The sequence below is a fragment of the Chiloscyllium plagiosum genome, unplaced genomic scaffold (assembly GCF_037043375.1).
Source record: "Chiloscyllium plagiosum isolate Xiang-an unplaced genomic scaffold, Cpla_swu_hap1 HiC_scaffold_36, whole genome shotgun sequence".
In the NCBI taxonomy this organism is placed as follows: Eukaryota; Metazoa; Chordata; class Chondrichthyes; order Orectolobiformes; family Hemiscylliidae; genus Chiloscyllium; species Chiloscyllium plagiosum.
In genome coordinates, this window is record NW_028270174.1 from 15,863,770 (window position 1) to 15,874,100 (window position 10,331).

At 41.3% G+C, this 10,331-nt stretch overlaps 1 long non-coding RNA gene across 1 annotated transcript in view; it reads right to left on the reverse strand.

The window, feature by feature from the left end:
• LOC148139904 (uncharacterized) overlaps positions 1 to 7,697 on the reverse strand; it is a 29,830-nt gene extending 22,133 nt beyond the window's left edge. Inside the window, exon 1 of the long non-coding RNA XR_015753317.1 lies at positions 7,312 to 7,697. This is a non-coding gene — a long non-coding RNA (uncharacterized LOC148139904). The remainder of the gene's footprint in view (positions 1 to 7,311) is intronic.
• Positions 7,698 to 10,331: the final 2,634 nt, after the last annotated feature.

Sequence of the window (10,331 nt, forward strand, 5' to 3'; positions counted from 1 at the left end):
GTAGAAGCTGTTGATAAACTTTCTCTTGCAAGATGAAACTAGATTTTAGCACAGAGCACCAGTGCCCCCCTCTGTCAGAAGCAGTTTAAATACATGATAATCCATTCCAACGTTTGTTTTCTAACTGATAACATTGGTCCCTTTGTAGCGGGGAAATAATTCAATGTCCTCATTGCCTTCCTTAATATCAGATTCAATTTGTTCTTTTTCCCAATAGTTTGCATTCAACAATGATTCAGTTTAACTTTCAGTAAACATTAAATACAAGCTTTTTTATGAAGAACAGTTGCCTTCATGCATATTAAAGGCTAAACATGAAGTTAGTGTTAACTCTGTAACTGGCTTTAGAAAAGGATAAGTGCAGACAAGTGCAGAAATACTGGGTACAGGGTGTGAGCAGACCATTGTGTAAAGTGTTTGGTATCAATTGATTACGAATATGCAGCAAATTACTTTATCAAAAACTTAGTTCACTCATAATTAGGAATAAGTAGTCACTACGCATACAAGAGCATTAGAATACAAATCAGTATAATTATAGAGTCGTAGAGCTGTACAATAAGGAAGCAGACCTTTTGGACCAATTCGTCCGTGCCAACCAGATATCCTAAATTAATCTAATCCCTTTGCCAGCATTTGATCCATGTCTAAACCCTTCCTATCCATATACCCATCCAGATGCCTTTTAAATGTAATTGTATCAGCCTCCACACTTCCTCTGGCAGCTCATTCCATACACCCATCACCCTCTGAGTTAAAAAGTTGCCCCTTAGGTCTTTTTTAAATCTTCTCAAATCGTTTTATTTGAAGCACCCTTTTTCAAGAGAATTATTAACCTTGGACACCCCATTGAATTATGATGATAAGGTTATGAAAGTGTGTCATGTAAGGTGTTTTAATAATGGTTGTTGAGAAAGGAGATATTTAATACAGGTATCAGTGAACTGGATAAGCCAGTTTCTCATTGAAGAGCCCTTGGTATGATACTTGATGATTGCATTCATAAATCATTTTTGTTTCCAGCTGGGATCTCCCAGCCTAAGGGGAAATGATGCTCTAAACTTTTCTGGGTTTAAGTATATAGCACTTATAGATCTTTTAAAATCTCTTTACTCTTGAATAAGACTGAACTCAGCTGGTGCCCATTTGGGTCCACATGGTGAGCTTGGTAGTGTTGTTGGCGCTCCTTGATTCATGTATTGCTCTCTAGTTGAGACAGCTCTCTCTCTCTCTCTGCACTGCACGTGTGATGGTTGCAGTCCAATACCAACTGCTGGCTCGTACCCACCTCCAACTGGTGCATATTCACAGGCTTGAGTGAGCACCCCTGGACAGCCACTCAGGCCTGCTACCTGAAAGGCCAGCCACACTTGGTAAGCACCTTCACATTGTTCTGCCAATGCTCTAAAAAGCATCTACAGACCCCTAGGGAGATGTGGGGTATGGTTTGAGAACAGCTGCCATACTAGATGGTTGACTAAGAGCAGTCGCTGACACCAGTCAAGCTTGCAACATTGTCTGAAAAGCAGGAGGCTGGAGAATAAACAGAACCTCATTAATTCCTTTATAGTGGAAATAGTAGTGGATTTTTGATCAAACATTTGGATATTTAGTCTCTTTGACAGAAATTTTGTCATTTAAAATTGAAAGTGAATGCCATATATAGCCTAGTTTGTACAAAAGGAACAAAATGGGTTGATTTGATGTACTGCAATGCGATTGAATGACTGCATTTAGATTAATTTACCATTCCATTTACAATCATTTACTGTGAATATGATGTCATGTGTCAAATGGGCAGGAGAAATACGGACACATGATGCCAAAGTATTTAGGTGCTTGCTGATGTCAATGGAAATACTAATTATTTAATGGACAATGCAAATTGAAAAGAACATAGCATATATTACAAAAAAGTGTGTCAGAGAGCAAATTCAGTTTTTGGGATGAAGAAAAGTCTGTTCATCGGCACAGGACTAAAGTGACAGGATCTTCAGTGAACTCGATGGTCTCAATAAGCTCCACACTGCATGGAGCAACAGTCAATAGTCAGCATAAAGAGGAGTTGCAGTGACTGGAGAAAGTTATAATTGGTACACTAAGGAATATGTGCTGGCCATATATTTGTTCTCAGTACAGAGGTGCTTTGGACTTTAAGGCTAGACTGTTATCTCATAATTCAATGAAGACTAAATACATTTGACAACTGGAGAGGAATAAACGTGCTGCTTGTAGTTACTCCCGCTCAGAAATCAGTTCTCATGGTGTACCACGCTTGACTGTCTTGCACCACCCTCCCACATATACCATCGCTCATCCACAACCACTCTGTGACATCTCACTACCAACTACACCTCGGTTACATCGAACATAGAACAGTACAGCACAGTACAGGCCCTTCATCCCTCGATGTTGTGCTGACCTTTTATCCTACTCTAAGATCAGACTAACCTACATACCCTTCATTGTACTATCTTCTATGTGCCTATCCAAGAGTTGCTTAAATCTCCCTAATGTACCTAACGCTACTCATAATTCAATGAAGACTAAATACATTTGACAACTGGAGAGGAATAAACGTGCTGCTTGTAGTTATTGGCTGTGCATTCCATGCACTCACCACTCTGTGTAATGAGCCAACCTCTGACATCTCCCCTTAACCTTCCTCCAATCACCTTCAAATAATGCTCCCTCATGACAGCCATTTCCACCCTGGGGTAAAGTCCTGGCTGTCCACTCTATCAATACCTCACCATCTTGTATACCTTTATCAAGTCACCTCTCATCCTTCTTCGTTCCAAAGAGAAAAGCCCTAGCTCCCTCAGCCTTTCTTCATAAGATATGCCCTCCAATCCAGGCAGCATCCTTGTAAATTTCCTCTGTACCCTCTCTAAAGCTTCCACATCCTTCCTATAATGAGGCAACCAGAACTGAACACAATATTCCAAGTGTGGTCGAACCTGGACTCTATGGAGCTGCAGCATAACATGGCAGCTCTTACACTCAATCCCCCTGCTAATGAAAGCCAACACACCATATGCCTTCTTAACAACTCTATCAACTTGGGTGGCAACTTTGAGGGATCTATGGACATGGGTCCTAAGATCCCTCTGTTCCTCCACACTGCCAAGAATCCTGCCATTAACCTTGTATTCTGCATTCAGAATCAATCTTAAAGGTTACAGGGATACAGTGGGATGTCCTCAGGAGGATTAGTGTGGACTCAATGGGCCGAGGGGCCTATTTCCACACTGTAGGGATTTTATGAGCTCACCAGCGCCTGTGGAGAGAAAGCAGAACTACCCTTTTGGGTCCACAGTGACCCTTCTTCACTGGATGTGGAACTTGCATGAGGTTGATGCCTCAACTTTACTTCGAGAAAAGTGCTCTATAGCTTTTCAGCTCTGATCACATGGTCAAGATGTTTACTTTCCTTTTCTGATTTCACCTCAACGGCTTTTTTTTTTATTTATTCATTCATGAGGGTGTCACTAGCCAGGCCAGCATTTATTGCCCATCCCTAATTGTCCAGGGGATAGTTAAGTGTCAACAACATTGCTGTGGGTCTGGAGTTACATGTAGGCCAGATCAGGTAAGAATGGAAGTTTCCTTCCCTAAAGAGTATTCCAGAACTGAATGGGTTTTTTTCCAATAATCGACAATGGATTCATTATCATCATTAGACCCTTTCTTCCAGTTCAAATTACATCACTTGCTGTGGAGGGATTTGAACCCAGGTCCCCAGAACATTACCTGAGTCTCTTGATTAACAGGCTAGCCATAATAATACTAGGCCATTGCTTCCCCATGCTTATTCAACCCTGTAGCACACTGTTCTATCTTTCTCCTAAACACCTTTTTATTTGTCTCATGGTCTGTGTCTGGAATGTTTAGATACTTCATAGCAACCTCATTTCAAACTCCTATATTTCTCCCATTGATCTTTAATTATTATTTGAGTCATAAAAGAAATTTGATTGAATGTATGAGATTTTCCCCTGTTACAAGTTTGAGTTTTATGGCAGTTAATACATCATCGTCTTCACAAAATTGCCTTTGGCTATTTCTATCCTCCTACGTCAAGGTCATTTTGAAACCTATTCTACAGGGAACCCTCAGCTTTTGTCGCGACACTACAGATTTCTTACGGAAACTCAGCACCCACAGACAAGTCAAACCGGGAATATTCCTCGTCACAATGGACATTTCAGCACTCTACACCAGCATCCCTCATGATGACAGCATCGCGGCAACAGCCTCAGTACTCAATACCAATAACTGCCAATCTCCGAGCACCATGCTACAACCCATCCTCTTTATCCTCAATCACAACGTCTTCACCTTTGACAAACAGGTCTTCATCCAGACAAACAGAACAGCCATGGGGACTAAATTTGCACCCCAAATATGCCAACATTTTCATGCACAAGCTCGAACAAGACTTCTTTGCGAAAAGGACCTCTGACCAACACTATACACCATATATATTGATGACATTTTCTTCCTCTGGACCCATGGCAAAACAACTATATAGTGATATCAACAAGTTTCACCCCACAATGAGACTTACTATGGACTACTCTTTGGTATCTGTCTCATTCTTGGACACATGCACCTCCATCAAGGACGGACTCCTCAGCAACTCAATCTATTGCAAACCCACGGACAACTTCACAAAGCTGCACTTCTCTACCTTCCACCCTAAACGTATTAAAAAAGCCATCTCCTACGGACAAGCCCTACACATACACAGGATCTGTTCAGATGAGGAGGAATATGATGGTGCTGAAGGACATCCTCATAAGAGCAGGGTACGATGCTCAACTTATCAATTGCCAGTTCCAACATGCCACGGCGAGAAATAGTAATGTTCTCCTCAGGAGTCAGACACGGGATGCAACCAATAGGGTACCCTTCATTGTCCAGTACTTCCTGGGAACAGAAAAACTACGCCATGTTCTTTGCAGCCTGCAACACATTATCAATGAGATGAGCACCTCACCAAGACCTTCCCTAAGCCTCCACTTCTCATCTTTAAACAACCACCAAACCTTAAACAGATCATTGTTCTCAGCAAACTGCCCAGCCTTCAGAAGAACATCAACCACAACACCATGCAATTCTGTCATGGCAATCACTGCAAGACGTGTCAGAGTGTCAACACGGATACCACCATTATAAATGGGGACACCACCCACCATGTATGCGGCAGGTACTCATGTGACTTGGCCATTGTCTATCTCATACGCTGCAGACAAGGACAAGCAGATGCTATGACAACAGATGAATGGACTCCGCGCAACAATCAACAGACAGTATGTTCCCTCCAAGTCAGCGAATGCTTCCGAAGTCAGGAACATTCTGCCTCAGATCTTCGGGTGACTGTCCTCTAAGGCAGAATATACTACAACACAGAGTAGCCAAGCAGAGGCTGATAGCCAACTTCAGTACCCATGAGGATGGTCTCAACCAGGACCTTGGGTTTGTGCCACACTATAGGTGCCCTCACTACATTATACACTCTCATACACACTCACGCAGACCGTCTCTCATACACATGCTCTCTCTCAGGCACACACACTCACACCCATGTGCACACCCTCTCACAGACATATACTCCATCACACTCACACACACACTCTCACTCTTTCCCTCTCTCCACACACACTCTTTCTCTCTCCCTCACATGCAAGCACACACACATATAAGTCTATGCAGTGAATTTGCATTTGCAGAATTATACTTGCAGGTACATTCTATTTTGTTCAAAAAGCACACAATCTGTAGGCAGTCGATATTTTTTATAATCTGTGTGACATTTTATAAATTCTTACTTTGGAAATAGAACAAGTCTGGCTCAAGATTGGGATATAGGCAGACTCTAACCTCACACTTTTAATGCATCATCTGAGCTAAGATGTCACTTTTTTATATAAAACCTTAAGCTATCTCAGGAATGTGACTTGAAAGAAGTTCTGGGATTTACATATTAATGAATTGAAACCTGCAACCCAGTTGAAAGACTTAACAGCAATCTAGGTTTATTGAATATATCACACCAGTGTATGACACTATCATCCTTTGCTATAAATTCTGTGTCTATGATCATACTTCACTAGCTACCTGACGAAGGAGCAGCACTCCAAAAGCTAGTGCTTCCAAATAACCTGGTGTCGTGTGAGTTTTAACTCTATCCTTCTTCCAACTTCTGCATCACGTCTGCCACCTTCATTTATCATTTGTCCAGATGAGGCAAATCTATCTACTTAGTCATGTGACACCTCTTCAATTTCCAAAATTCATTTCAATTTTTGCTCTGTTTTCTTTAATGCAGTCCATTAGGAGACAAAAAGAGAAAGCTTGCATATAATTAATAGAAAATATGCAGAGACTACAAATGAGCAGAGAGACGGAGGAGGTTGCATAGAATAGAGTAGATTTTGAGGATATCTAACAGAGGCTTTTTAAATTGGCTTGATAAAGCAAAGAGAGAAACCCTATTTGCTCAGTGATGATGGCCATTGTTTAGAACAGACATAATGTGAAACATGGAAGGTTTTTTTTAAGAGACGGTTGATAGAACACAATCCTAATAAAGCATTTGAGGCAGGGAACATTGCTTCTTTTACAGGAGAATTGAGCCATACATTAGCAGTTGTAAAGGATACAGTGCTACAGAGGAAGAAAGAGAGAGGTAGGTTAGTTTTGGTTTGTTCCAACAAGGAACTGTCATAGATGTGATGAACTTAATGACTTCCTGCTGTGCTGCTCTGTGAACTATAGTTCTTTGACTGCTACAGAATGAAAGAATCATGAAAACTGCCATGGTAACAGTCATTGGAATGCATAATTCTGTTACTATGGTTGCAGTTCAGTAGAGTACCAATTGTGTTACTGGACTCAACATCTAAGATTAGAAAAATAAACAAGTAGAATAGATGTTCAAATCCTACTGTAAATTTTAATTCAATTCTAAAATGTCTGAAAATAAAGCTTCTGGCAAACATGGCCATGAAGATCTTGTTGGATTGTCATAAAAATGAATGTTTTTCTGAAAGAAACCATTCAATTGTTATCCATCTTGGCCAAGTATGTGACTCCACTTCCAAACGAACCTGTTTGACCTCTAAAATGAGCTAATTAACCCTTCAGGCCAACTAGAAATGCATGATAAATGCCACCTTTGCCAATTGTAACAGGCACATATTGAAAACCTATGCACTGCAAAAGGAGTTTAAAAATAGATTAATTACTCCTTGAATCTTTAGGCATTAATGAAAAACTGTAACTTAGCAGAATGAAACTACTTACAATGGATCTTCTTTCAACGTTGAATATCTGTCATGATACTGTTATAGATCTTAACCGGTGATCTGTAACCAGCTGGATAAGGTGTTCAATTACAGCAGATCCTTTATGTGACCAGACAACACCAATTATCTTGTCTCCCAAAGGAAATCTTTCTCCCCTCATGGCTTCTTGAACTCAGGGGCTTTGCCTGAATCATTCGCCTAGGTTTCGTTCAGTTGTTGGCTCACTCCGCTCCTACTTCCCAGCTTTCTAACGACCATCAGCAGTTTTGCTCTGTACTATTCATGGCCTGAGCTCTTCATTTTGACTCACTTGTTTGGAACTCTGCTCCAACTTCGTTGCCATTCCCTCTCTCACTCCATGAAGCCTGCCTGGCTCAGCGATGCCTCAATCAGGCAAGGCACCCAGCTGTTTCATGCCTGCTCTAATTCCCCTTCCAGGTTCTCCAGAAGTGTACTACTCAAGTCCTGGCCTTCTGCTCCTTTTGCTCTCATCCATTGTCCATCATCTGTCATTCCATTTGTCAACCTTGTCAAAGATACTGCTCCTTTGCAGGAAGGAGCCAAAAGGAACAAATGTGCTCTCCCTGACCATCGCCACCTTCAGCTGGAGGCTCAACTGCACAGAGATGTCCACACTCTGAGAATGACTTTGGAAAATGAGAAACTATATATGATCCTTTCAGGGCCTGAATGGTACAGCAACGGGACTTGGGACAGATAGAACCACTTGACTGCAGTCAGAAAAGTTACGGCCACACAGTTTGTGTGAGGTGCCCTTTGTTACTGAATACTCTTGATGGAAAAGGTCTAAGAAGTCATTGGCCCTGACAAATAATTCATTGTTTACTGTAAGCGCAGAGACACTAAGGAGATCTTTAACAGTTTGGAAGGGTGTTATGACAATAAACATTCAATGAAACAGTAACCTTTACAACCAATGCCTTGTCCAAGTCATGCATCTCCATCCAGGAGCCAGTCTGCAACCTTAGCTGTAGAATCACTCAAACTTTTCAAGGGCACAGGAAAACAAGAACAAAAGTAGACCATTCAGTTCCCTTGAGACTACCCCACCATTCAATACCATCATAACTAATCTAATATTTCAATGCTTTTTACTCACCCCATCCCTGTATGCCACTGGTAATCAGAAATCTCTACCTTAAATACACTCAAAGACTGAGCCCTCACTGTCCTCTGCGTTAGAGAATTCCAAAGGATTACAAGCCTCTCGGTAAAATAATTTCTCTTCATCTCAGACTGAAGAGACATCCCCTTATTTTTAATCGTGCCCTCCAGCTTGAGACTTCCCAACCGGGGGAGAAAAACATTTGCCTGCATCTGCCTTCCTGTCTGACCCTTTAAGTATTTTGTAGATTTCTTTCTTTGAATATCTCGAGACAGGCCCAGTTTTCCCCATTTCTCTTCATAGGACAGTTCCACCATACCAGGAACAAATCTGGTAAACATTTGTTGCACTGTCCTTACGACAATAGTATCTTTCCTGATGTAAGGAAACCAAAACTGCAAAACTGCCTCCACAGTGCTGGGAATATTTTGACTCATGTTTTTGAAATCAGGTTAAGCAATTTTCCTTCCTGTCACAATTGGATAAGGAGAGATAGGAACATTCCCCTCTTCCCTCTCCTTGTTTGACCGTAACAGATTTTTGTAAAAAGGATATGCTTGTCAATTCAATAGCATTTAACCATTTATTCACTGTGACTGCAAAAGACATGTGCAGACACTTCTCCTTAAAATTTTTAAAAAGCAATCGGAAATAACCCAGTCTTGATCTGATCGCAGTAATGAAATAAAAATGTTCCGACATCAATGTACACAAATGTATATAACGATGGAAAGACTTAGATTCCTAGAGTCATAGAATCGTGCAGCATGGAAACAGGTCCTTCAATCCAACCAGTACATATTGAACATAATCCCAAACGAAACTGATCCCACCTGCCTCCGCTTGACCAATATCCGTCCAAACCTTTCCTATTCATGTACTTATCCAAATGTCTTTTAAGCGTAACTGTACCCATGTCCACTTTTCATTTCATTCCATGATGAACCATCCTCTGTGTAAATAAGCTGCCCTCACGTCTTTTTTAAAATCTCTCTCCTCACCTTAAAAATGTGCCCCAGACTCTTGAAATCCCCCACCCTACGAAAAAGACAACTACCGTTACCTATGCCCCTTATGATTTTATAAACTTCTTGTCTTTTAGATGAAACTCAGAGATCCCTCTGGTTTCAGATTTGAAGCAGCCATGATGTTAATAGTTGACTTATCTAGTTTCCTGGTGACAGAAGGTTGATCCGTTCTCTGTCTACGGCATGTGGATAGACAACCAGCAGGCAATGCTCAAAACCTACAAGTTGTATAGAAAAAGAGAGAAAGAAATAAAGGGAACTCATTGCTTCTCCATTGTCTTTTTGACACACAATATGGCCTGCAGAAAAAGTCATTGTTCTAACACCAAAGAAGGTTAGCATCTGGTCACAGGATACCTTGCCCCCACAGGTCTCTGTGGCAAGGAGTTCTAAAGACTCACAACACTCTGAGAAAAGAAATTCCTCCTCATCTCAGTCTTAAACCTGTGTCCATTTATTCTCACTCAATGCCCTCCTGTCCTAGACTCTTGCATGACTGGGAGCATTGACAGTACTTATCCTGTCAAACCCCTTAAGAATCCTAAATGTTTCAGTACAATCACCTCTTATTCTTCTAAACTCCAGTGAGTCTCAATCTGTTTAACTTTTGCTCATAAGCCAATTCCCCACATAGAGGGGTCATGCCAGTGAATCTTTTCTGAACAGCCTCCAAAGAAATGATATGTATCTCCTCAAATAAGGGCGTCAAAACCTCTCACAGTACTCCAGATGTGGTCTCACCAGCACCTTGCACAGTTGTAGTAAGACTTCCCTACTTTCATAGAGGAGAAAGTGAGGTCTGCAGATGCTGGAGATCAGAGCTGAAAATGTGTTGCTGGAAAAGCGCAGCAAGTTAGGCAGCAT